We start from the raw sequence: 24,543 nt of genomic DNA, 5'->3' as shown, positions 1-24,543 counted from the left end.
ATCCAGAAAAGGAAAAGAGTTGTCCGAATGCCCAGTTTTATGCTTTGCTTTCAAGACTGACTTCTCCAGCCTCTTGGAAAATCTTGTCTTTAATGACAAGCCAGGAAGTCTTTTCAGCAGACCTGAACTAAACATTTATACCTTCACACCTCCCTTTAATGCCTTCCTGATTAATAGTAACTTTAAATCATGTTTTCCAAAGTTGAGTTTTGCTGCCTTCTGTTTTCGCCTTATCCAGGTTAATATTTGAAAGATAAAAAGTGAATTATGGAGTGTATTTTCTAGCCACAGTGTCATATTTATGCTGATGTATCTCAAGTGTAAGCAGTTAATTTTTTCTGTCATAAGTGAGGAATAACTCGATCAGGATTACTGGGTGCACAGGATAGCTCATGCACTTCCACGTTGATCTCTGATCAGATAACGGGCCAGCAAAGTTGCAATTCCAGCAAAAAAAGAGCTGTGTTACTCTCAAAGGGAAAAGTGGCCTACTGATGTTTCAAATGTAAGTCTTCCACACATACAAACCCGCTTTTCTCTGCATATAATGCTGCTTCTGCTAGCAATTAGGAATTAGCTGCCTCCTGACCCTCCTCGAGATTAATGATCTTGGTCTACCTGGGCACAGCAGCCAAGTGATGCAAAACTTCTCCCTTTCCCCAGTTCTGATCTCTCATCCCTGCTCTCAACGTTACCAGCATTTCTATGCTTATTGTCAAGTTTTTCTTTTACAGTCCAGTAATATGACTTGGGCACAGTTGCCTTTCTGTTCCCATGGGACTAAAATCTCTGCTCCTGATAAATTGGAGCTGAAAATTAGTGGGACTGGGGCTGGACTGTACAGGAAGAAGAAACTTCATGTTACTGAACTTAGCCAAGTTGGGGTGACAGTGTCCTGTTAAGGCCATGGTGTAGAACAAGACCTTCCTTAACCAGCTGCAGGAAGCTTGCACTGCCCTGTAGTGTTTTGCAGCTTTAAAATCTTTGTACTAGTTAGCTAATGTCTTTTTCTGTGTCATAGGAATGATAAGCAGACCTGGCCTGGGAAGTAGGGATATTTTTGGGGAAAAAAAAATCAAGATTAAAAGAAAAAAAAAGCATTTTTATACTTGCTTAAGTAATGGGTATCTGACTGTACATGGTGCTTTAAGCTTGAATTTTGACAGCTGTAACAGTCAAGTACAGTTCTGTTATTGTAGTCTGAAAACATCAAATGCGGGTGCCTTTAGTTACCTGGCAGCTTTCTGGTGTTTTGATGAAGAAGCCAGTTGTTTGCTCTGCTTGCTGCAGGAGCAGAGAGCTGATGTCTTAGCAGAGAGAAAAATACCTGGAAGAAATACTGGATGGAAAAATACTTGAGGTATTTCTGTATGTGGTAGCGAGTGTCTGAGGTCAGTATGGTGCAGGCGATCGGCTGGTCTGAGGTTGGCTGTGATGTTTTTCTGCTAAGAAATAACTTTTTGTGAAGCCCTTTAATCACATCACCCCTTGGTAGCAACAAGTTTTGTGTAGAGGAAGGCTTAAAAAGATGAAAGATTTAAGGCTGCCTGTTAGAAGAACTTTCCCACCCAAGACATCTGCATACTTGCTGATGCCTATCGTATTGTGCACACGTTTCTACGCCACTTTTACATTAACATCAGACGTTTTCCATTTTCACCAGTGTTGTAGTTGCAAGGTTATAGACAGCAACTTGTACATTGGCATAGAGATATTCCTCTCAACCAGACTTTGATAGGACAAACACATAATTTTATCTGGGAAGATCTCCTCTGCAGAAGATTGTGATTCATCTCTTTGTGTTCAGCTAAGCCAGGCAGTCAGCAGGAAGCTGCTGAGCTGCAGAAACATTTCTGCATAAGCTTTCAGCTCCAAAAAATGCTTTGCTGCTTCTTGATTTGGTGTATTGTTGCTCTTAGTCATCAGAGCCCAGTGTTTCACCGCACCACTGCCATGTGTGTAAGAGCACAGCTTACTTCTGTAAGCCAAAAAGTAGGGTTTGTTTAAGAGCTGGGGGAGGCGTTAGTGATTCTTACCAGCTCGACTGCAAAGTTTCATAAAGTAGCATCCATTTCTTTTGAAAACTCTTTCCCTTGCTTATGCTTCTCCCCTGTTGGCCTACAGTGAAAGCAGCTATTGAAGAAGCCAAGGATTTTTTTCCCCGGCAGCCTGATGCATGTCCAAGGAGGAGACAATCTGTTCAGCAGGGGAAACAGGCTACGAAAAGCTTATGGGGGTTCTGTGCATGGTGACTTCTTCAGCCAGCGGCACTGAAGGTTGTCTTCCCACATTTCAGCTGAGGAAAGCTGAAGAATAAGTGGATTTGTGCTTGTGCATTTAGAGATGGCCTATGGGGAACCTGAGGTAAAAAATAAAATACAATTGCTGGGAGGGTCATGTAATCTCTCCGTGGGTCAGTGTACAGTGACTGTAGGCCCCAGGATTTTCGTTTCAATGCAAGGTGGGACCTGATAACACGTTACAATATTGTATGGACCTGGGTTCCATCAGCACAGACATAGCTGTGCTGTTTACTGCCCTGCTTTCTCTTGCTAGTTAAGAAATGTGTCAACTGTATCACTATTTGAGAGTGATAGGTGCTGTAGATGGTCTCTGTTTCATCAGTAGATAGAACTACCAGCTCCTTTGGATGGTCCGGAGATGTAATATCTAAATTAGTCCTCCGTAGAGATTATGAAAAATTGTTTTTACGGCATGGACTTCATCAGAAGTGAATGTCTTTGCAGGGTTGATGTCACTTGAGGATGAGGGACGTTCTGCTGCTTCACTTGTCCTCTCACACCAGTTAAAGCACCTCGTGTGGTGCAGAGGAACTCGGATACCAGGCCGGTCATTAATGGCCACGTGACGATATCGAGCCAAGTTTTGGGATAAAGATGTTGGGTGGCTCAATTCTCTTTAACTTCTGATCGGTACAGCTCATACTGAGCACATCTTGGGCTCGGCAGGCTGTGAATCAGGGCTTGATGCTGGTCTTTTATGGTCCTCGCTGGAAGGAAGGATATGGGAGTATGGTGTCTGGTTGGGTGTAGTCGTAGGTTGCCCTGATCTCAGACACTCTGCAGTGAGAGAAGCAGCAACAAACCTTCACAGGCTGTAGGATCTCCAAATGTAGGCTCTGGCAGGAGTGCCACAAGTTGGTCCCTATATTTCCAAGCAAATCGTTGACCCTAGGGTTTTACCTAGTAACAGGGAACGCTTGAAATGTAGCATTTCATGTTGGTATGCCTGACACGGGGACCTTCTCAGGATTTATGTTCTGCTTCAAGTTTCTGTTATTTCAGTGGTGAGCCTGAAAAGCCAACATTTTATAGGCAGAGAGCGGACACCTGCTCCACATCTGTCCCTCTGTTATCTCACTTCCAAAGCTCTTTTAATGTTGTTACTGTTATTTATACATCTTGTGTGCTCTATGCCAAAAAAATTATGGGTCTCGCTTGTAATTTTAGGAGGCAAAAAGATAGAGAGAAATCTCCTGTGATTGCTTTGCTAATGTTAGTTGTGGCTTGTGAAGGTATTGCTTGTACTGCAGAGCATCCTCCAGCCTCAGGTGGCTGGTTTGTTTTGCCTTCTCTCCTGAGCTCTACAACCATGTTCCTATTCTGCTGGAGCATCAAAGGGGCAGATGGGCAATCCTGTGTCCTCGTAAGGTCTGTGTTAGCTGCAATATATGAAACAAATGTATTTTTGGCCTTCTCTTTCTCATCTCTTACAGTAGCTTTAAAATTAGGGAAAAAAGGCAACATGTTCAGGGAATTCATTAAAGTTTTCTTGCCAAATGTTTAATGAAAATATCACAGATTCAAACAATTATCTTTGGCCTCCTAAGTGTATCTTGAAATTTAACTTTAGAAGTGATTTTGTCCAGTTCCATTGCTTTGTAATCCACAATCCAGTTGAAAATATAGAAGCATTTACCTGTGTGGAAAGCCCCCATTCACTGACTTTGTGGCAGCTCATAAAAAGTGATGCAAACTGCTGTCACGTTTTCTAAATCGAATCTCTTAAGACTTTAGTTCCTCTGCAGTTCTCTGTGACTGACCTTAGCCCTGGGCATCTACTGGGTGTTTGATGGGTGTTTAGTGCACCTGAAAGATGTGTAAAACTGAACTGTGTAGAGGTGCTTGTGTTTGCAGAAAAGATGCTCTGCAAGTAACTGCTCTGTTTTGTGACAGTAGTTTTTTGGTCAGACATAAATCCAGTGAATGCAGTGCAAGACAGAATCCATTGAATTAATTCTGACCTAAAATATTATTTGGTAAAGCATGGATGCTCAAGTAGATAAATAAGAAATGATAAGGTAAAATAAGTGGTACTTTAATGTAATTCTTTGCAGCAGTGTCTTCAGTTAACTAGGAATATGTAACCTGTACTTCATAATTAAGAAACAATGAAGCTTAAGGTAGTGTTCTCTTGTCCATTGGGTTTTGTATGGCGAGTATGTCTCAAAGTTGTGATTTTCCATAGAAAATGATTCTCGATTTACCATTGCCAGGACTTTTAAAAAGAAAAAAAAAAAAGAATAGAAGCATCATGCAATTGACCTCTTGTACATCAGTTTGCCATGTGGATGAATGAAAAGATTGCCAGTCAGCCATGTGGGAAGTATTTTTAAAATGTTTTGGGGTTTGAAAACTTACAACTATGAGTGTTGCTTTTCAGATGTCTTTGAGTTGAAAACTAAAAGGTGGGACCGTATAGAAAGGCAGAGTGAGAGCAGTAGTGTGGTGGTATTTTTGTTAGTGTATGAAAACAGACGCGAGACTGGAAATCTCATTATTCCAGTAGTTTCTGAATGTTAACGTTCATCAAACAATGTCTCTGAGAGGGACAGGAAAGAAAATTAAATGGGTGTTACAGTCCTCTGTTTCTGTCTCATGAAAGTGTAGCAGCCATGGAAAATCCAAATTTCTCGAAAAGAATGAATGTTTATTACAGAGAGCCTCTAGTATCTGAACAAAACAAACATCTGGTAGCCTGTATAAAGAAGGTTAATTAAACCGGTTCTTTCATGCTTATTTAAAGCTGTCAAGATGAGTTCAGCACTAACTTCCTAATCTTTTGAGAGCTGCTTCTTGTCTGCATGTGAAAACTAAAAGAACAAAAAAAAGTTTGTTCTGATGAATTGTATTGATGTGGATAAAATAAACACTTGCTTCACTCACGTGTAGACAGATGTCTTGCTCAGGTATGTATGTCTTTACTGTGGTGGCTGTGACTTCCATTGCCTGCAGTGACCCAAACAACTTCTTCAGGACAAAATATCGTCTAACTGAAAAGACAGGAGCCAGGCTGAACAGGAAAAAATGAATTTTATGTGCCTGTCAGTCCTACCAAAACCTGTAGATGTTCCAGGGCCAGGAGGGTAGTGTTCACTGGCTGCTATGGATGGATCTTCAAGGATGTCCCCTTTATCTGTCCGAAAAATTCTTCGTTCCAGTTCCTCATGGGTTATTTCCGATGGCTGTAAGTGAGGCAGTGGAGCATGGCATTGGCACCAGAGACTGCTCCAGTCTAACCACTGTGCCTGTGTGAAAAAGCTCTTGTCTGTTTTCCTGAATCATATATTCTAACACCTGGGTGAGTTAACTCTTTGTAATTATATGACAAGTAACACTAGTTTTCTTTTGTGGCAAACAGTAGTCATTACAGAAATGAGTCATGGTACCAGGAATTCTGGCGCTTAACAGCTTTTCAAACATGAGACCTTACAAAGGGGAAAGAAAAAAGCCTGGTTCAGAATCTGAAAAAGGAGAGCAGTGCGTAAACAGTGATAAGTTAAACAAAAAATTAGGAAAGACAGGCTGGAAGATAAATGTAGGAAAGGTAGATGAATCACTGAGTTGATGGGAATGACAGACTCTGTGTCATAGCAAATGCCTGCTCTGTGGAACAAAAGAATTAACAAGGTAGTAAATAATTTAAACACATCTTATATAAGATTTAGTGTTTTGTCTTAAAGAAGGGTTTATTATGATTGCCATTATGAAATCTGCATGAAGGAGAGAGGGATTTTTGCCTAAACTTTGCCCAGTGCGTTAGTGCCCCAAGAGGGGATTTGATGGGGAAAAAATGCTTTTAATTTTGGAGTAAGAGTTTGACTCGTTCGTTGAAAAAAAAAAATGAATCTATGATAATAGCAAATTAAGCATACAGAGTATTTGACTTACTTCAAAAGTCAAAGAGAGAGGTCATCGAAACTGTGGGCAACAATAAATATTAGGATGCTATATCGTTAATTTTCCTACTGTAATTACTGGAGTCTTTGTTAAGAAGGAACTGCATGATAAGATCAGGCCTTGTAAAGCTCTGCAATAACTATTGGAGCCATTAGGATAGGCTACTGTTTACTGTTAGAGCATTATTAATATATATGAAAATATTGGTTGTTTCAAGGTGGCTGAATCTGCTAATTTGTATTTGCTGAGACTCGTGTTGCAAATTACCAAATTCTGTGAAAGCATAAACAAACAAGCCCAATCAGTCAAGATCACTGTATCTCAAAGAGAACTTTATTTAACAAGTCTGCTTAGTTTTAACTGGGTATGGTCCCAGATTTGAACCCTAGGTCTAAAATCCTCAGGAAAAGTTTGAATTGGAATTTGGACTTCACAGATTTGATTTTCTTAGTTATAGGGAAATATGGAAGAGTTTTCTGTGCTGCAGGTTTATTCGTGATAAGGTAGCAACCCTTTTATGTTAGGTGTTATATAAATGTGTGTCAAAGACCAGCATTACTTTTTATTGAGCTGCAAATAATGTGTGCAGTTTGGAGTCAGGTTTTTATGTGCTGAGAGCCACCAGCATGCTGGTCCCCAGGCTGAAGAGGCAAGAGAGAATTTGGACAAGAAGAAGGTGTGAGCTTCCAACAAGGGGAAAACGTCACCAAAAAAATACTTTGCTGCCTTTTTCTTAGCTTCTCAGTTTTGCTGATTGAAATAGACTTTGTGCATGAGGCCTTCTCTTTATCAAGCAATTCCTGTAGCGTTCCTGTAATTTGGTGGTATGGTGAGAGAGCAGAATCCTGAGGAACCACAAGCCTCTCTAAGTGCTTAGAAGAGAAATCTTTCTGGTTGTCAGCAGCCGCATTTGATAACAAGAGAACAAGAGCATCCTTCATGAGGTAATAACCAGTATAAAGCTTTCCTGATCCTTGGTTTCTGGTGGGAACACGGGGATGGTTGGCATTTCATTTCAGGGAGTTGCTGTTTTATATTCCAGTCATCTGGAACTGGTCCTTAGTCACAGCTAGGAACGATTGCCTTCATAAGCAGGTTTTGTAAATACAGGTCCTAGCCAGTGTTTTGGACTGTTTTTTATTTTCTTTAAAGAACAGGTAAGAAGTGCTGAGGCTGTATTTGGGATTTGAGAAAGAGAATTTTGCTTCTGATGTGGAATTTCTCTGTGGAGTTTGTTTTGAAAACCTCAGAATTCGGGTCTAATTTGTAGCAAAACCAAACATTACTCAGGAAAGATAGTAGTTGTCCGTGCAAATGAATCCAACTTTTAAACGAATCCAGGTTTGCTATTTTTTTCTATTTACTGTGGACTTTTCCCCAGTCTGGAATATGTCAATGAAATTTATGTAGTTATAGTGCTTTCTGTACTACGTCTGTGCAGCTAGTTAAGCTAGAGCTTTTTTTTTAGCGTAATGTTGATGGTATTAATAATGATATGTACAAATGAGGAGGCAGATGAGAGTTTTTAAAACATCAGATTAGAGTAATCACAATGTAAACATGTAATACGCTGGAATAATCAAATGACTTTCCAGTCAGATGGATTTTTCTTGCTGATTGCGTTAACCTTTCTCCTGACTAAGTGGGGTAGCTGTGTGTTTGTCTCAGTTTTATTCTTTTATGGTCCTACATGATTCATGTGACTGCATCAGTAGACAAGGGAAGACCAGCCAGTGTCATCTACCTGGACTTCGGTAAGGCCTTTGACACGCTCCTATATGACATCCTTACTGCTACATTGTAGAGATATGGATTTGGAGTGTGGACCAGTCAGTGGGTAAGGCATTGGCTTGAAGGCTGCATCCAGAGAGTGGTGGTCAGTGGCTCTGTGTCCAGGTGGCGGCTGGTGACAAGTGGTGTCCCTCAGGGGTCTGTCTGTCTTGCAGCTGGTGCTGTGTAATACCTATATCGATGACAGACAGTGGGATCGAGTGCACCCTCAGCACATTTGCAGATGACACCAAGCTGAGTGGTGCAGTTGGTACAACAGAAGGAAGGGATGCCATCCAAAGGGACCTGGGCAAGCTGGAGAAGGGGGTCCATGTGAACCTAATGAGGTTCAACAAGTCCAAGTGCAAGGTGCTGCACCTGGGTCAGGGCAATCCTGAACATGAACACAGACCGGGAGAAGAACTCACTGAGAGCAGCCCTGCAGAGAAGGACTTGGGGGTTCTGGTGGACAAAAAGCCTGACAAGAGCCAGCAGAGTGTGCCTGCAGCCCAGAAGGCCAACTGCGTCCTGGGCTGCATCACCAGAGGAGTGACCAGCAGGGGAGGGAGGTGATTGTCTCCCTCTGCTCTGCCCTTGTGAGGCCCCACCTGGAGTCCTGCATCCAGGTCTGGGGCCCCCAGCACAAGAAGGATGTGGGGCTGTTAGCGCGGGTCCAGATGAGGGCCATAAAGATGATTGGAGGCTGAAGCACCTCTCCTATGAAGAGAGGCTGAGAGACCTGGGAATGTTCAGCCTGGGGAAGAGAAGGCTTCAGGGAGATCTCACTGAGGCCTTTCACTACTTAAAGGGGGCATAAGAAAAGATGGAGAGTGACTTTTTACATGGGCAGATTTTAAACTGAAAGAGGGGGGATATGAATTAGATGTTAGTAGGAAATTCTTCACTCAGAGGGTGGTGAGGCCCTGGAACAGGTTGCCCAGAGAAGCTGTGGATGCCCCATCCCTGGAGGCGTTTAAGGCCGGGTTGGATGGGGCCCTGGGCAGCCTGATCTAGTGGGTGGCATCCCTCCCCGTGGTGTTGGAACTAGATGGCCTTTAAGGTCCTTTTCAACCCTAGCCATTCTATGATGATATGATGATTTCTTGTCAACTTTCTTACTTAGAAGCCAGCAATTTTTGGTGTTACTCCTTTACAGGCTTTGATCTCTTTTTACAACAGCAGTTGGAACTATTTTTTGTACTGTCTTTTCAGGTAATTTTTTTTTTTTTTTGGTAAAAGATAGATGGAAAAATGTTGCTGGTTTTACATTTATCACTTGTGGTATAGTTAGCAGGAAGTGAGATGGGTACTATCGGTTTGTATCATGCTTGAATTTTTTCCTCAGCTTTCGGTTGTATGTTGTAGTCTCATATTCAACTATTAAAGAGTAGAAAATAATTTCAAGCTTTTTAACATAACCCTTCTCTTCACTAGAAGGAGAAAGGAAAAAATCTTCTGCACTCTTAGAACTGAATAGAGAATTTTCAGCCCACCATGTTAATTTTTTCCAATGTTTGCTTTTTAATCCTCGGTGAATGTCTGAATCAGAGTTTAGTGATGGGGAAAACTTCCTGTATGCATGCTATTAGAGATAAATGATATTTCTGCTGCTGGAAAGTAGGTAGGTACTCAGTAGCTTGTTAAAAACTGACATTTCCTCTGCCACATAGATTTGGTTGGTTTGTTTAACAGAACACTTAAGTGAATTTTTATGTGTTGGGATTTTCTCCAACATTGAAGACAATTTTGTTCAGTTGGATTTTCAAACGTTTAAAAATTGGAATAAGAAAAGCTGCACTGTTTAGGACCCTGGCTAAGGTTTTAAACAGAGGAACAACTCGTAGTGTTCGTTATTAAAATTAATTAATTGCTACTAGTGGGCAGTAGGGCTGAGTTACTGTTGCAGTGAGACCAATAACTTAGAAAATTTTGAGTCCTTTATCTTTAGACTTCAGTTAGAGCTTTGCACAAGAGAAGTTTGATTATTTCACTTAAAAATGTTTTTCTTTACTTAAAAGGGCATGGAAGAGCATCTCACTCATGGATTTTTAAATGCTTTCGATGTTTCCACGGCTATATCTTTGGTAGGAATTTGGTTTAATGGCAGATAAAAAAATCTTTACTATTCGATACCTGCTTAATGGTGAAATACATGCCATTAATTTGATCTCAGTCTGTTTTCTGTTGCACAGATGTTCACATTACAAAATCATTATTGTCTACTCGTAATCAGCACTCCTATTGGAAAAGCCGATATAGGAATGGGGAACTAAATGGGTGTCTGAAGTCTCATCTTATTCTAGAGACAGTCTTTCCAAATGAGCAATAAAGGAGGCTGTGTGAGGAAACACATCTTTGGTGTGTCTGATATGTCTGTTCTACAGCTAAAGGGAATACTTCAGCCTGACCATTCACTCACTCAGCACCAAGCCTTTCTGTACTGAATAATTATTTTTAATGAATAGCACGGGGAGTTAAATCCTTATGACTTAGTTATTTCTCAAGTGAACTGAAAGTCTGTTTCCATAGTGAATATGAAATCATAATTTGCAATAAGAGTTCGGAGTAATGTAGTTGTGCAAACCTTTATTATGGTCAGATGAAATTTGGCCAAACTTTTCAGAAAGATTTCGATTAGATTATGTGAAAATAAAACTAAGGAGTTTCTCCTGACCTTTGGCTGAAATTGAAATGAATATGCACAATGACTACCCTAAGTTTTAATGCATTTAGGTACACATGTATTCTTTTTTTTTTTTTTTTCCAAGTGAAGCTTGAAAAAAATGAATAAAATCAAAGATTTGCTGATTTCTTTGAGCTCTTTTCTCATCGTATAAGGCATAACACTCTTTGGTTTACTTGTAAAATTGTGAAATGAACATGGGTCCCTCAGGTAAAATTCTGGTCAGAGTGAACTTATTAGCAAAATTCCCATTGAATGAGAGCAGAATTTCACTGAAACACAGAGCACTTGAAATCCAGTGTGAGGTTAAAAAATAAACCCAAAACCTAACTCGTATTTGAAAAAGTCTGTATGGTTCTCATGTACCTCATATCTTTATTAAAATAAAATGTGTTTATTTTTCTTCAGACTGACTCTCATTTCTTTAGACAGTATTGCTAAGTTAAATCAGAGCGAGTTTGTTAGTAGAAATTAATTGCTCACAGTGTTCGTAAAAACAATTAGTAACGTACTAGTAAACACTCCTCCAGTTTGATAACCTTTCTTTGCCAATTTACGTTTCCTTTGACAGTATATAATTGGTCTTTGACACAAAGTATTAAAAGTGTTAATCCTAAATAGATGACGTGTTCATGTCATCCCCCTTCAAGTAACTGAATTTTGAAAAACAAAAGCCTTTTTTGTATTTAGTTTCAAAGTGACTGGGCAACTTACTTTTTTGTTTTTAATTTGTGTTACTTGGTGACTCATAAAAGGAATTTTAAAACCAAAGTGGCAATGCTGTCTCCATCGCTTCCTCGCTTGGACAAAGGAAGATCTGATACTGTGTCTAAGCAAGGTTCTCAAGAAATGTAGCCCAGCATATTCAGCAAGACTGCAGCACTGAAGGAAATCCTTTGCAGCTTGTTCTTAAACTCTCCACTTAAACACTCCTTGGGGCTAACAGCAAGTAATGCAGCCCGTTTGTCTTGGAGAGGCAGGACTTCTGCCTGTACGACTTCTGGAGTCAATGCTACTTGTGAGAGACAAGCTCAGAGCTCGGGGAATCATTAATCCTTAGCACTTTTAAGAAGGAAAGAGGGCAATGTCATGCCCAACTGGGGCTGAACAACTGGTATAATTGTAATGTGCTCAGGGAAGGAGCCATTCTTTCCAAAATTGTCCAACAGATACCTGGACCAAACCTGAAGAGAGACCTCTGTGAGACCATTAAGATGAGTAAAAGGAGCAAACCATTTCACACAGAGAGTGCTAGGGAGGACCTAGAGCTGAGAGGAGGCCCTGGCTCCATGACACCTTTCAAGAGAAAAAAGCTACTGCTGGGGGGGCAGAGAGAAAGTCCTATTGTATTATCCCTTGCTTTCTCAATGAAAGACTAGTTTCTCAGCTCAGAATAAGAAACAAGAGAGACTGTTGCTTTCTAGGTTGGTTCTTTTGTATTTTAATGAGAGTTATTTGCTTTTTTTTTTTTTTTTAATAGACAGATTTCATTTCTCCTTGCTATGCAGAGACAGCAGACTGTCTCAGAAGCATTATCAGCAAATGAGGTTAGAAAGTATCCTCGTTACAGTTATTTCAGCTGCTCACTGCTCTTTGGGGAAGTAGCTCATACTGGGGGTTGTTCTGTAGTGCCTCAGTGAAAGGCATTTTCCTTGGTAGTATTTTGGCAGTTGCCTGTTACAAAGCATTGCAGCTTGGTCCTTTCTCCCCCTTCTTGCCTTACCTTCATCTCTGCTTCTCATTCTTCCATAATTTATGGGCAGATAGTGATAGAACACAGGGGAATGGTTTTGAACTAAAAGAGGGTTGACTTAGATGAGATGTTAGGAGGAAATTCTTTTCTCAGAGGGTGGCGAGGCACTGGAACAGCTTGCCCAGAAAAACTGTGGATGCCCCATCCCTGGAGGTGTTCAAGGCCAGGCTGGGTGGGGCTTTGAGCACCCTGGTCTAGTGGGTGGCATCCCTGCCCATGGCAGGGGGGCTGGAACTAGATCACCATAAAAGCTCCCTTCCAACCCAAGCCATTCCTTGATAATTTATCTAAACAGCTTTCAACAAACCCAAAGAGATTGTACGCTTCAAAGCTGAGTTCTATTTCTTAACTCTCATACTTCTTGAGAGCTGTCAGAAGGTAGTTTTACATGTGGAGAGAGAATTGCTTGTTTCACCTCAGCAAGTATTTTTAGTTAAGCATTTTTCCTTTAGGCATTTTCACATGGTCTCTACTGGATCTTTAGTAACATACAGGCTAGTACATTTTGTTTTAAGTTGTTATTTGTAGTTTTGCTATAATTTGGAGATAGCCAGAGGCTGTACCTCCTGTAAGAAATATATTTTCATCTTCCTTAACATGAAGGAACTTGCTCTGTTAACTGCAGCTGACTTAATGTTGGGAGCTTAAGCACTAACCTGAAAGATGTCCATAGGACATTTAGTTTAAAACAACAAGGGTGTAATTCACAAGTCATATTTAAGTAGTAGCATCGTTTAAACCCAGTTAGCAACTGGTTTTAATAGACTTTGCTATTGCAACCTTGGTTATGACTTTCCTGGTTGATAAAATTATTTGTTTAAAATTCTTCTTTTTTTATTCCCCACTTACTTTTGCTAAGAAGTGCTTAGTTATCATCTCTAAAAGCCTGATCAATCAGTTTGTTAAACATATGTGTACTAAGTTAGAGAGACTTTTTCTGTGTGCTGAAATTTATTTTTGGCCTTGGGTTAGGAGCAAAGAAGGCTGGCAAAGCAACTTTTGCATTTCAGCTTCCTCCCAGCTCCTGTGTCTGGCAAATCACAGGGCTGTAAGAAGTACTTCTGCTTCTCGTTCATGTCCTGCTGGCACTACCTTCCCAGTGGATTGCTTCCCCCAGTGTGGCTGGAGTGGGCTGTGCGGCACAAGGCAGGTGGTCCCTGTGGGCTGCTGGTTCTGGTCAGGTGCGCAGGCACTCCTAGTCCTCAGGTGAAGCTCTGTCTGCCACAGTAGAGCTTGCTGTGTCTGACACCTCATGTCAGACAAGCTCGAGAAGAAAGAAAAGTATTTGCCCTTTCTTTTGACATGAGAATCCCCTTTTCCTCCAGTTTTCTGAAAATAACACATTAAATTTTTTTTTTTAATTAATTGTCACCTGTTAGTGGTGTCTGCAGTAATTTTGTTGTCATCCTCATGTCATAGGAACATTACAACATATATGTCTGCCTCTACCTACAAGCAGGCAGAAGCTCCCAAGCATGTGTTTTTTCCTGCTCCTGTATTGTGATGGTGGAAGATGCAGTACCTGTGAAATGGTTGGTAGCCATGGCCATCTTGATGATGGCTCATCCAAGATGTTAGTCAGGGAGCAAAGAACTACCCTCCCACCATATTAATTAATTTAAAAAGTTCACTTGTGTAATCTTACAACATGTATGTTAGTGTCGTTCCTTGTATGTTGTTTCTTGTGGGAAAAATCTGTGGGGAAGCCTTCTCCTCTGAGATTTGGAGTTCTGTTCCCCATCTTCTCGGTTGTCCAACTGATAGGAATAAACTCAGAGATTTGAAGCTTACAAATACGTATTTTATACATACAAAGAAATGCATCAGATTTAACTTTAAATATCTAGTATACTCTCTCCAAATGTTTGGATGGATGCGTGTGTACATGGAAGAACAATGTCTTGGTAAATACCTACCTTACTATCTAAGATTTTAGAGTCATATTCTGAGAGCTAATTTATTTCTTAGTAATGAAAATTTTATCTGTTAGTGGAAGTATTTCTTGCAGTTGTTTTCCATGGAAGCCGTGCTAAACACCGTGCTTCCAAAAGTGAGAAGTGAACGTGTGTGCATGATACACATGTATAAACTATAAAACAAATGTCTGTAATCTAGCTACTGCTTTTTAGTAAATATTTGCTATTGTATGACTGTTTTCAGCTGCTTATCACTTGACGTATCTTTAACTTTGGGTCTGAAGTTCTCCATGCTGACTGTCTGCGTTCCAATGTGTTTTGTTTTAGTGGAAATGGCTGCGCAGTTTCCAATAACAGGATTAATAAAAAGCATATTTAGCATTTTTGAAAAGGAAATACTCTGGTGAACTTTTCTTTAGAAGACTACAGTCCTCCCTGATTTAGACATTTGATGGGAATTTGGTTTTTGCTTCTTAACTTTCCAGTGCTATTAATATATACTAGTAAAACGTTTCTTGTCTCGCCTAGCTTACCCACATCGAACTGATGTAATGAGGAAGCCCCTACGGAGATGCATGGTTCTCCTGTCAGAGCAGGGTCTGAAGTTGTTAAACAGGATTGAGGCCATATGTTGAGTACAAAGAGGAAAAGCACTATCAGACGTTCATATTTCATTTCTGAAGGCATTTTTATACTAGGATGTGAGCAAAAAAATCTGTAAAATGCTGTGTTGTGGAGTACTTGTAAGGAAAAGTGAATATGAGCAGGTCTGAGCTTCTGGGCTGCTGGACTCTGGGAATAGCGGGACTGGGGTTGCCCTGAATTCTGCTGCAGAACCTGTCAGTTAGATTAGCTTAATGCATGTCCCCAAAGTGACCGAGGACAACACAATCTTTTTTAGGAACTTGATTTGAAAATCTTAGTGATGTTCTCTGTACTGTGTCTTCAAGAGTATAGTCTGGGAATGAAACATTTAATCATGCTTTTGTCAGCACAAGGCTTATACTACTGTTATTTGAGGGTATCAGAGCCTATCTGTGGTTTCCAGTTTAGAAACTGGGAAGATAACATTTTAAATTTTGTTTATATTTCTTGATTGTGTGTGTATTGTTTTTAGTAGCATTTTTGAAAAGTGAAAAATGGTTTCTTAATATTGTGAAATCAACTAACTGCATTCATTTGCGTATGCAAGGATCTGTGAAAGGATAAAGGATAAAATTCTCTGCAGCTATGTACCTCTAGAATAATTTTTGTGAGGTTTTCTATTTCCATTTTATAGATTTTTAAATGAGTTAGAAATCTGAAGACTTAATGGACAGTATTAATCTACATAGCCATACTTAAGCAATCATTTGCCTTTTTTTTTAGAACTAATTAAGTTAATTCTGTTCAAATAGGTTTTATGAATAAACATAAGTTTACATAATGGTTTTCACCGTTTAAAAAAAGCCTGTACTGGTGCAGCAAACCCGCATGTGCTCACAGTCTCTCTTTTTACCCCTCATGGGGTAAGACGCAGCACAGTACGTGTCGTGGCTGTCATGTGGGGGTTTGTCCAGGTATCAGGCGCCATACTGTGGGCTGTGCTCCACATCTGGGTGGACATCTCAGGGGTGGGTTTCAGAAACATCACGTCTCCTCTGGTGGTACCCCCGTGGGAGCTGCCAGGCATGAGCTATGCCGAGCTCAGCGAGGGACCAATTCTCACCTGAGTTTCTCACCTCACCAGAGGTTGTGCCTTGGTGCTGGGGAAGGCCTTGCTGGTGCTGCTAGCTCAGCCAGCCCTGGAGAAGCTGACCCCTATCTTTCAGGCAAAGCAGAGCCTCAGGGTCTAAAATAAGCCATCCGGTTATGGATGTGGTTAATGCATTCGCTGGTACAGAGATTTCATTAGAGAAGAAGGGAAGGATCGCACCCTGAGGGATGCTGCGGTGCTGGTGAAAGTTGCTGGTATCAGTGTGGCCTCCACTGCCTGTGTGTGTCTGTCTTCAAATAACCGACTCCAGATCGTGTTCAGATTTAGGTATGGGATAAAGATTGGTTAAAGCTGTAGATTATTTAAGTAGCCAGAGTAGGATATGAAACATTGGAGTTCGTTTAAAAGCTCATTCATGAGACGAAATGTTCCTTTGTTTGCCAGGCTGAAAATTACAGTATCATTCACTTAATTTCTAGTAGCACCCTTCAAACTTCTGAGGCCCCTGATTTTGGTGAGAGAAAAAGGAGCACAGTCAAGGCACGGTGGTTTCAGAGAAGACCAGGGTAGGAAGGAGCCAGAGCCACTAAAATTAGATGGCACACCAAGGTGAGCCTCGGTGAAGACGCGTGAAGTGTGTATCTGAGTGGCTCACAGGCTTGAGGCCTTGGAGCTGAGGTGAATTTTTCAGCAGTGTTACTAGTAATGGGCTTTTAAAGTGTTGGAAGGGAAAGGAAATAACAGCAGTCCTGTGAAAGAGACCCCAAGAACCACCGCTGCCTTTATCACTGAGTGAAAAAAGCAAGTCTTGGTATAAAGATTTTTTTGGGGAAGAAAATGAACTTGACTGCAATGAGCTGATGCAGGCAGTACAGTAATAATGATAGACTTTATAAAGCAAAGTGTATTTTATTAATGTGCTGCAAAGCACTCCGGAGATTCTCAGTTCCCAAATTAAGCTATAAAAGATAATAGAAGGGTTTATAAAGTTTCTGCACAGTGAATGATTTCATGGCGATGGCTTTGTTTGTTTTAATGATGTGAATGGAGGGCATTTGCCTGACATCTTCAGCATTCCCAAGGAGAAGAGCTAGGTCCAGGAGTAACATTTTGCATTTTACTGACATAATAAGGACCCTTTTACTGAAGCTGTATCCTGGTGCACTTTGTAGTTTGTGGGTTTTGAAGTTAAAAGCTTCAGTAAGGAAACAGAACCAGAAGCTTACTATTGCTGTTACTCAGGCGGTTGCAGAAATAAATTCATTTGGATGGTAGTTGAGGACCAAGACTTTTTTTTGGCATCCATAATCTTAACATAGTTGTGCATGGACAGGACGACTTCTGTAAGTGGTGGTGTTTTGCTGACAAGCTCGCCTGAGGAGTTGAGAACCAGTATGGGAAGAGAGACTGAGCGGCCTCTGTCTTAGACCAGCCTTTTGCCTTTCCAAAACCAAGCATACGCAGACCTTCTTTGACTGTGCTGTGGCCGAAGGGCACCCTGCATGCTGTCCCTGAGCGCGGAGGTGCGTGGTTTCTCCAGGAGCAGGGGATGAACAGAAAAGTTGTGCATTTTTCATCTGGCTAAATAGAATGACAGAGAAAAGTCTGACTTTTAGAAGTTAGATCTGAGCAACCGCTAATGTATTTTAGTTTGTGTGCAGCATGTTTGCTTCTTGATATTTTTTGTTAGGTATCCTCCTTTGCCTCCCTTCCATTCATTTTCATGGTTAAATTGAATTATTAATCTCAGCAGAACTACCTGCAAAAGTACTGCATTGTGTTATTTTGAGGTTAATATTTTTAGTGTAAATTAGTTTCCTCTTGAAGCAGAAAAATATCTGCATTAATGCCATGAGGTGCTCTAAAAGAGCATATATTGCAGGCACAATGTGCGTGCAGGGCTTTATATAAAGACGCACAGGCACAAGTGCATACACAAATACCCAAACAATTTTCAGAGATGCTTTGTATAGCTCTTACAATGCTGTTAGGTCATTGAAAGTTGCTGTAATATAAAGAGGTTGTAAGAAGGCTTCTCTGTGAACTGGGAGAAGGTATGGAGTTTTATTCACTAACAGTTAGAAAATCACTTTTTCTTTTCCTGAAGTCACCATATATCAGACTGTTTATAGGCTTTGAAAAGAAAGATTTTTTCAGACTGTGAAGGTATATATGGTGTTATTTGCTTTTTTTGTTTTAGCAGATTCGTCTGTTGTTTGAACGAAGGATTAAAATAAAGTGAAGAAACTCAATCCCCTTCTTCCTTACAGGGGTGGAGGCTTCATCCAGCTGTGAGCTCTTCTGGCTTCTCTATAAAATGCTCGTGCATTGCCCAACTGCCTTCATGTGTTTCAATTAAAACTTGGCATTGTCAGATCAGATTTGTTGTAAGTGCAGTTTGGTGGTTTATATTATGCAGCTGAGTAATGGAAGGCAGAGCATATGTGTGCAAAAAAGGCATCTAGTTGGAAGCTGGAGCTGAACTGCATTCAGTTTCTGCCAGTGCTGCTTTTAAGTTTGTGCTATTTTAATAGTTTCCCAAAGTGATAGCGTTACTGAAAGAAAATAGCCCTCTGAGCTGGCATTTTTGATGTTTGCTTATGGCCACAAGGTAAATTTGGTTTGGTTATTTGTTAAAAATCCACATAGTTCTGTCTGCAAATGCATATTGGATGTTTTTCCTCGTCTGTTCCGTGTGTTTTTAATAAATAATAAAAAGGCCCAGGGCTTTTTTTGAGCTCCTGTATGTAAAATAAGTTTAGAGCTTCAGTCTTGCCACAAAGTCTGAATTATAAAATTGTTCTGTTTTGATGTATAACGTGATTTAACAGGAGCAAAACCTTTGACATTTTGTTGGTAATTAAGTTTTAAAATTGTGAAGATGTACGTGCTTGAAAATGACCTATCACAAATTCCAAAATGTGTAGTGAATTAGCATGCTAGGGTTTGTTTGTTTGTTTTTGTTTTTGCTAGGGAACAGATTTTGTATGCTACTTCAGTTAGTTTTTCTTGCATGTTGTTTAAAAATGAAGAAAAACACTAACAGAGCCAAAAGCATGAGTGTTAAGCCAGAAGGGGTGAGAAAAGTCAGAAAAATGCCTAGGTAAATCAGGGTTAGTCTTGCTTGCTTATGCATACCGGCTCACAACTTACTCCTTCAAGAAAAAACAAAAGGGGAGCTGGAGGGGGGACTGAAGAGAACGAGTAATTCTCCCATTTTGTTAAAGGAAGATAGCTGTGCACAATTCTGCTGGATATCGTCCTCTCAGTGACCATAGCGTGGCATTGCTGTTTGTCCCATTCTGGAAGATGGGGCAGGAGAGGAGGGCAGGACAGTGATTCCTGGGGCATGGGGCATATATGACTTTGGGCTGGAGGTGGGAAAATTCAGTTAAGCCTGCACATCGCTGCTGAGCAGGGGATGCCTGTATAAAGACCTGGCTCTGCCTGTGGGATCTGGGACCACCATCCTACCTCAGAAGAGTTTTCTTACACATGGGTGTTGCCTTGCATCAGCGGTGGAAAGAAAGTACCGCATACCTCTACAAAAGTGATCGTTGTTGTTTGCAGGATCAGCGTTCAACCCCCAAAGATTTTGCGTTTGAAAAGAATGTGAAGTGCGGATATTTAATTTGATGATAATTAACTTTGAACAGTGTACCCAAGCATTTGGCGCATTCTGAAGTGCTTTAAAATCAAGGTTCCAGTTGGTTTCTTAGAAATTTTGTAGTTAACCCAGTTTCTGCTCTTGATGCATGACTGACTGGGTAACATATGATGAACTGTGTTATATAAGATGCTCAGATTGTTGATCCAAAATTCTAGATATTTAACTCTTCTGAGATCCTAGCGTTTCTTGTTTTATTTTTGTCCTGTTTTCTCTCTTTAGTATTTGAAGTGTTGATATGAAGCCCTTTTCTGCCAATGCTGTTAGCAGAAAGAACATACATACACCCATCTGCCTGTTCCTTGGGCATGAGAATGGGTTGCGCTGTCAAGAGCTTTAGCTATGTGGCGTAGTTTAATACAGGTGGGATTTCTCCTGCTTTCCCTTCTGTTTTCTTTAAATAGGTGTGTGTCTTGCTGTGGGATATAGTGGAATAAGAATCATCAGGGTTATTGGCTCCAGCTGCCTCCTCAGCAGAAAACTGCAGTTTATTTGGATGAGCTTTGCTGTCTCTTGAATATTTTGAGAGGAAGACAGTCTCTTCCCGTCCTTGCATCTTTCCAGCCCAAATGTTTGGCTCTTTATTATGCTTTATTAATAAGTTCACTGCTTTTTCTCAGCTATAGGGCTGTGATGCAGGAGGCAGATGCCCCTATTTGAAAGCATTCCCTGATCCTGGAAGCTGAATTATCAAAGGCACAACGTCAGACTTTCATTATGTTTTCCACCTGTTTAAAAAGAAGAAGAAAAAAGGTATTCTTTGCTTTTGTGGTAAGACTGATGATAAGTTCGCTTCTGGAAAATACGAAGCTATAACTCTGTGGCTGAGGAAGACGGTGTTCATGTGCAGAGATCATCGTTTTCTTCTGAAACGAGATTGAAGCATTTCTGGTTGTAACTGTGAATGTTTAATAACGTTTCATAATTATCTATAAACTACATAGGTGTTGGCCCTTCCTATAGGAATCTGTGTCTATTGGCACAGGGTAGGGGTGGGAGAAGACTGACAGGTAGGCTTGAAGGACCACACACGTAATCTTGTGGGTATTTGAAAGTAACCATTGTGTTCTGGCGCTTAAATGGACAACGGGAAACAAGGCGAGAGGTCAGATTTCCCTGAAGGGGTGGGTAGTGCCAGGAGAGCAGGTGAATGGGATGTTTGCCGGAGAGAAACTAAACAGCCTGTCCTTAATGCAAATACCAATTTTTGAGCTGTTTTGTCAAAAACCTTAGAGTGTATTTTGCTTTCAATTAATTAGTTAATGGAGGTGCTGTCCATGTTGCATTGCTAACAAGCTGCTTTAGTTGCATACAGTTACAGCACCTCAGCTGCATCCAAATAATGGCACATGAGCATAGCAAGAAGGGTTTTAAAATATGACAAAGGTATATTAAAATACATTTGTTAATAAAAATATTAGTAAAAAAGATGAGATGCTTTCTGAATTACAGCTGAAGCAAGAGATTTGAAATGCCTGTTCGCCTCCTTATGTCAGTACTAAACGAGAACTTCCTGACTAGAGGAATTATTCAGATTTAACTGATAACAACATTAGTTCCCATGCCTTTATGCTGTATGTTTATGTAAAAAGCTGTCCTTCAAGGACAAGAAAAAAAATAACCTCTTTGCTTTTGTTTGTTAAGTAATGAGGGATTTGAACTGAATCCGTGTTGTTCTCTGGAAAATGAGATTTAGTTGATCACCAGAGGATACTGCTTCCCAACTGTGTTCTCCGCTTGCATTTTGTGTTATTTTATGGGTTGTTTTCCAACAGATTTTTTAAAGAAGGACAGTCTTAAAGGAGACTGTCTTGTTAGTAGTGCTTGGAAATAAAAAAATTGCTGGCCTATTACTTAGTAAAAAGAGTTTCTTTGGGGTGATTTTACAACACTAATGGGATTGTTTTGGGCTTGCAGAATGATATATTCACTCAAGTGCAAAATCAAATTAATCAAAATACTGCTTTAGCTTTTTCTCTCTATTTTATTAGTAAACACACCTGTTACCTAAGCGTTTTGTAGCTCCTTAATCCACAGGTAGAAGTTGCAGCCTCTTTACTGATGGGATCAGAGCCTAGAGAGATCAGGTAACACGTCCTAAAAAACAAAGGCAAATCTCCCAAGCCCCAAAAAAAAAAAAAAAGAGAGATGCTAAACCATTATTTTCTTCGTTTCCTCATTTCCAGGCTGAAAGTTGGAGTAAAGTTGTATTGCTGTAACTAAGAGCTACTGAGGCAACTGCTTAAGCCCCACTGAGCGTGGGGTTTAGAAGGAAACGTGTTTCTGTGCTGAAGGAGTGCAGGAGTATCGTATAGATGAATTGATGTGGTCTGGCATGGGCAAAAGCACCATGGACTCGAGTGAAACTTTTACCTGGATATGAGTTTACAATACAGGCTTCACATTAATCTGGTTGTTACCTAGAATCGTTCAGAGGATAAAATTCAAGTAGATGCCCAGGAAAGCAAAGTGTCTGGAAACCATGTTACTGGTTTGGGTCTCAGGGTTGTTGCATTGAGTTTGGATCTCCGTTGTAGCGTGATGGTGATGATACGGGTTAACCTCGCTGGTTTTCCTGGCTACAGGGCAAACGGGAGACCTGGTCTTAACAGGGGCAAACAGGAGTCTGAATCTCCGTTGCCATATGCAGATTGTTGTAGCTTAGTGTGAAAATCAAAACTGGTAGAATATGGAGCAGCAGGCTGCAGAATTTTTCAGTTTTCTAACACATGGTGGAGTTCGGCAGGGGAAGGTTTAGATATTTCTTACAACAAGAATCCTTTCTGGATATAGTCACACTTTTTTGTTTGATCATTTATTTTCTATGGTACTGAAGGTAAAACGGATTGATCTGTGCGGTATGTGATCTAAATAGGCCGTCTGAAGCACAAAAGCTTCCTTCTGTTAGAAGAGGCCTACAGCTGGGAGCGCCCTGTGTGCCCGGTGCCTGTCCCCGCTTTCTTTAAACTGGGGTTGCCCTCTCTGGATAGCTTCTTTATGCATCTGGGCTGCTAAGACGCTGTAAGTAAACCAGACGAATTCTTGTGGCATGGTTTCCTTTGCGGGAAACCAGAGCTGGCTGTGTGTAGTAGTGTGTGTGAAGGCGTAGTGGGCCTTTCTCCTACGTTCCTTGCACTCCTGCTCCCACCAGATGGACTTCGATAGCACTGACTGATACAGCCTTCCAGAAAGCTACAAAACTCTTATCAGTGCTTCTTCAATTAATATGATGACAGTCTACGCTAATTAAGTTGTAAAGTTCATGTTTTGTTCTTTAGCAGAAGAGGATTTTCTCTGGTCGTGGTCCAAGTGCCCAGCTTGCGATACCCCTCTGAGGTGGCAGAGCACCCTCGCTCCCCAGCGGAGCATGCAGCAGATCCAAGTGCTGTAAGGGCAGTAGTTTTATTCTCCAGCAGCTTCCTTGCTCCTTGAGTCTCTTCACCATCAGTTTATTTTCCATTGCAGTTAGCAGGCTTTCAGTGCTCTCTTCTGCATTTGCCAAAATGTGCTTTTTCATTCATACCAAGTGTTTTGACAGAAGCTGGAATAGTTTCTGATGACTCCTCCTATTAAGCTCTGAATTTTCAGCTTCCCATGGGTAGCTGTTTCCACAGTCCCCGGCCATGTCTTAAGGGAGGGCCGCACCGTTCTGTGTCCATACGCTGCTTGACATTTTCATGTGGGAGATGCTGTCTTCTGCACTTTCCTTCCAGAGCAATTAGAGTACAGATGTTTCTGCCTTCAAAAACTTAAGTGCAGCTTGGCCTAGATTCCTGCAGTCTGATTTTTATGCACAAAATTGGTGCCTGTGTATGGATCTTCATGCATGTATGTGTGTATTAGGATTTTGGGAGGTGTTGGCTTTGGCTGTGTACCCTTTCGCTGGGGGGTGCAGCGCCCTGTCCCCAAAAGGGCTGTCGATGAAGAGAGGAAGGGTGCCCCCAGGTCTCTGAGGGATGGGCATGGTTGGCGTGGGCTGACAGGTATCGTCTGCTGCAGGAAAAAACGTCGTGCTCTCCTGAGATGTTTCCTCTGTGCTTGCACGTCCTGCATGGCACAGCAGAATTAAACGGGTGACATCCTTATCCTGCTGCCACTGCGTACCTGGGTGCTCAGGCTCAGCACCTGTGACTATAGTAGCTGTGGATGCAATTGGGTGTTGGGTGTCTTGAAGGCTTGAGGTGTGCACCATCCGCCGGGTCTCTGGCAAACTGCTCCTTTCTGATACAAGTCACAGGGACACACGGCAAAAAATTCTGCTCTTATCCAGTCTCCTCAGTGTAATTTATACTTTTACCAGCCTTCTGCAAATTCAAAACCAATGCCATGTTGCTTTGGAAAAAGATTAATTGAGGCTGGATTCTGCTCTTACTACCTCTTCATTATTTTGGCAAATAAAATTCAGAGCTCAGGTTTTTCTCTAACTGTTGAGGTTCATAGGGCAGCATGATTAATGATTTCTCTTGACAACTTCTGGTAATTATAGTTTTATTAAGGTCCAAAAATAAACAATGCAATCTTCTCATTTGCCCTGCATAACACAGCTTGTACAATTTCTCCCAATAATTATCTCATCCAAACCCAATAGCTTGTCACGGAGATTTTAGTAAACTTTTCCACTGGGGTTTTACTGCATTCTGTCAGCAGAGCTATGGGAAAATGTATGGCTCCTTAGTTTGTTCACAGAGATAGAAAATAGAGGACTCAAATTAATTATTTCAGTTAAGAAGATTAATGGAAGGAAATATGGCATGCTCCTTTGTGTTATCAGTTATTTATAGGATTTGTCCAAGTGAAATACTCCTTGCTATCTGATTACCAGAGGCTATTTGCCTTGGCATGAAGCTACTAAACAGAC

At 40.9% G+C, this 24,543-nt stretch overlaps 1 protein-coding gene across 5 annotated transcripts in view; it reads left to right on the top strand.

Annotated features, from left to right (window-relative positions):
• Nucleotides 1-24,543, top strand: part of LDLRAD4 (low density lipoprotein receptor class A domain containing 4) — a 290,554-nt gene that overhangs the window by 75,181 nt on the left and 190,830 nt on the right. Inside the window, exon 3 of one of the 5 annotated variants that reach the window (XM_080580319.1) lies at nt 20,306-20,438. The exons of the other annotated variants lie outside the window; for them this stretch is intronic. The gene's annotated coding sequence lies outside the window, so the exon portion shown is untranslated. The remainder of the gene's footprint in view (nt 1-20,305; nt 20,439-24,543) is intronic. 5 annotated transcript variants of the gene reach the window in all.

This window comes from Anser brachyrhynchus (assembly GCF_964034855.1).
Source record: "Anser brachyrhynchus genome assembly, chromosome: 2".
NCBI lineage: Eukaryota > Metazoa > Chordata > Aves > Anseriformes > Anatidae > Anser > Anser brachyrhynchus.
This window is presented reverse-complemented; position numbering and strand designations above follow the sequence as displayed.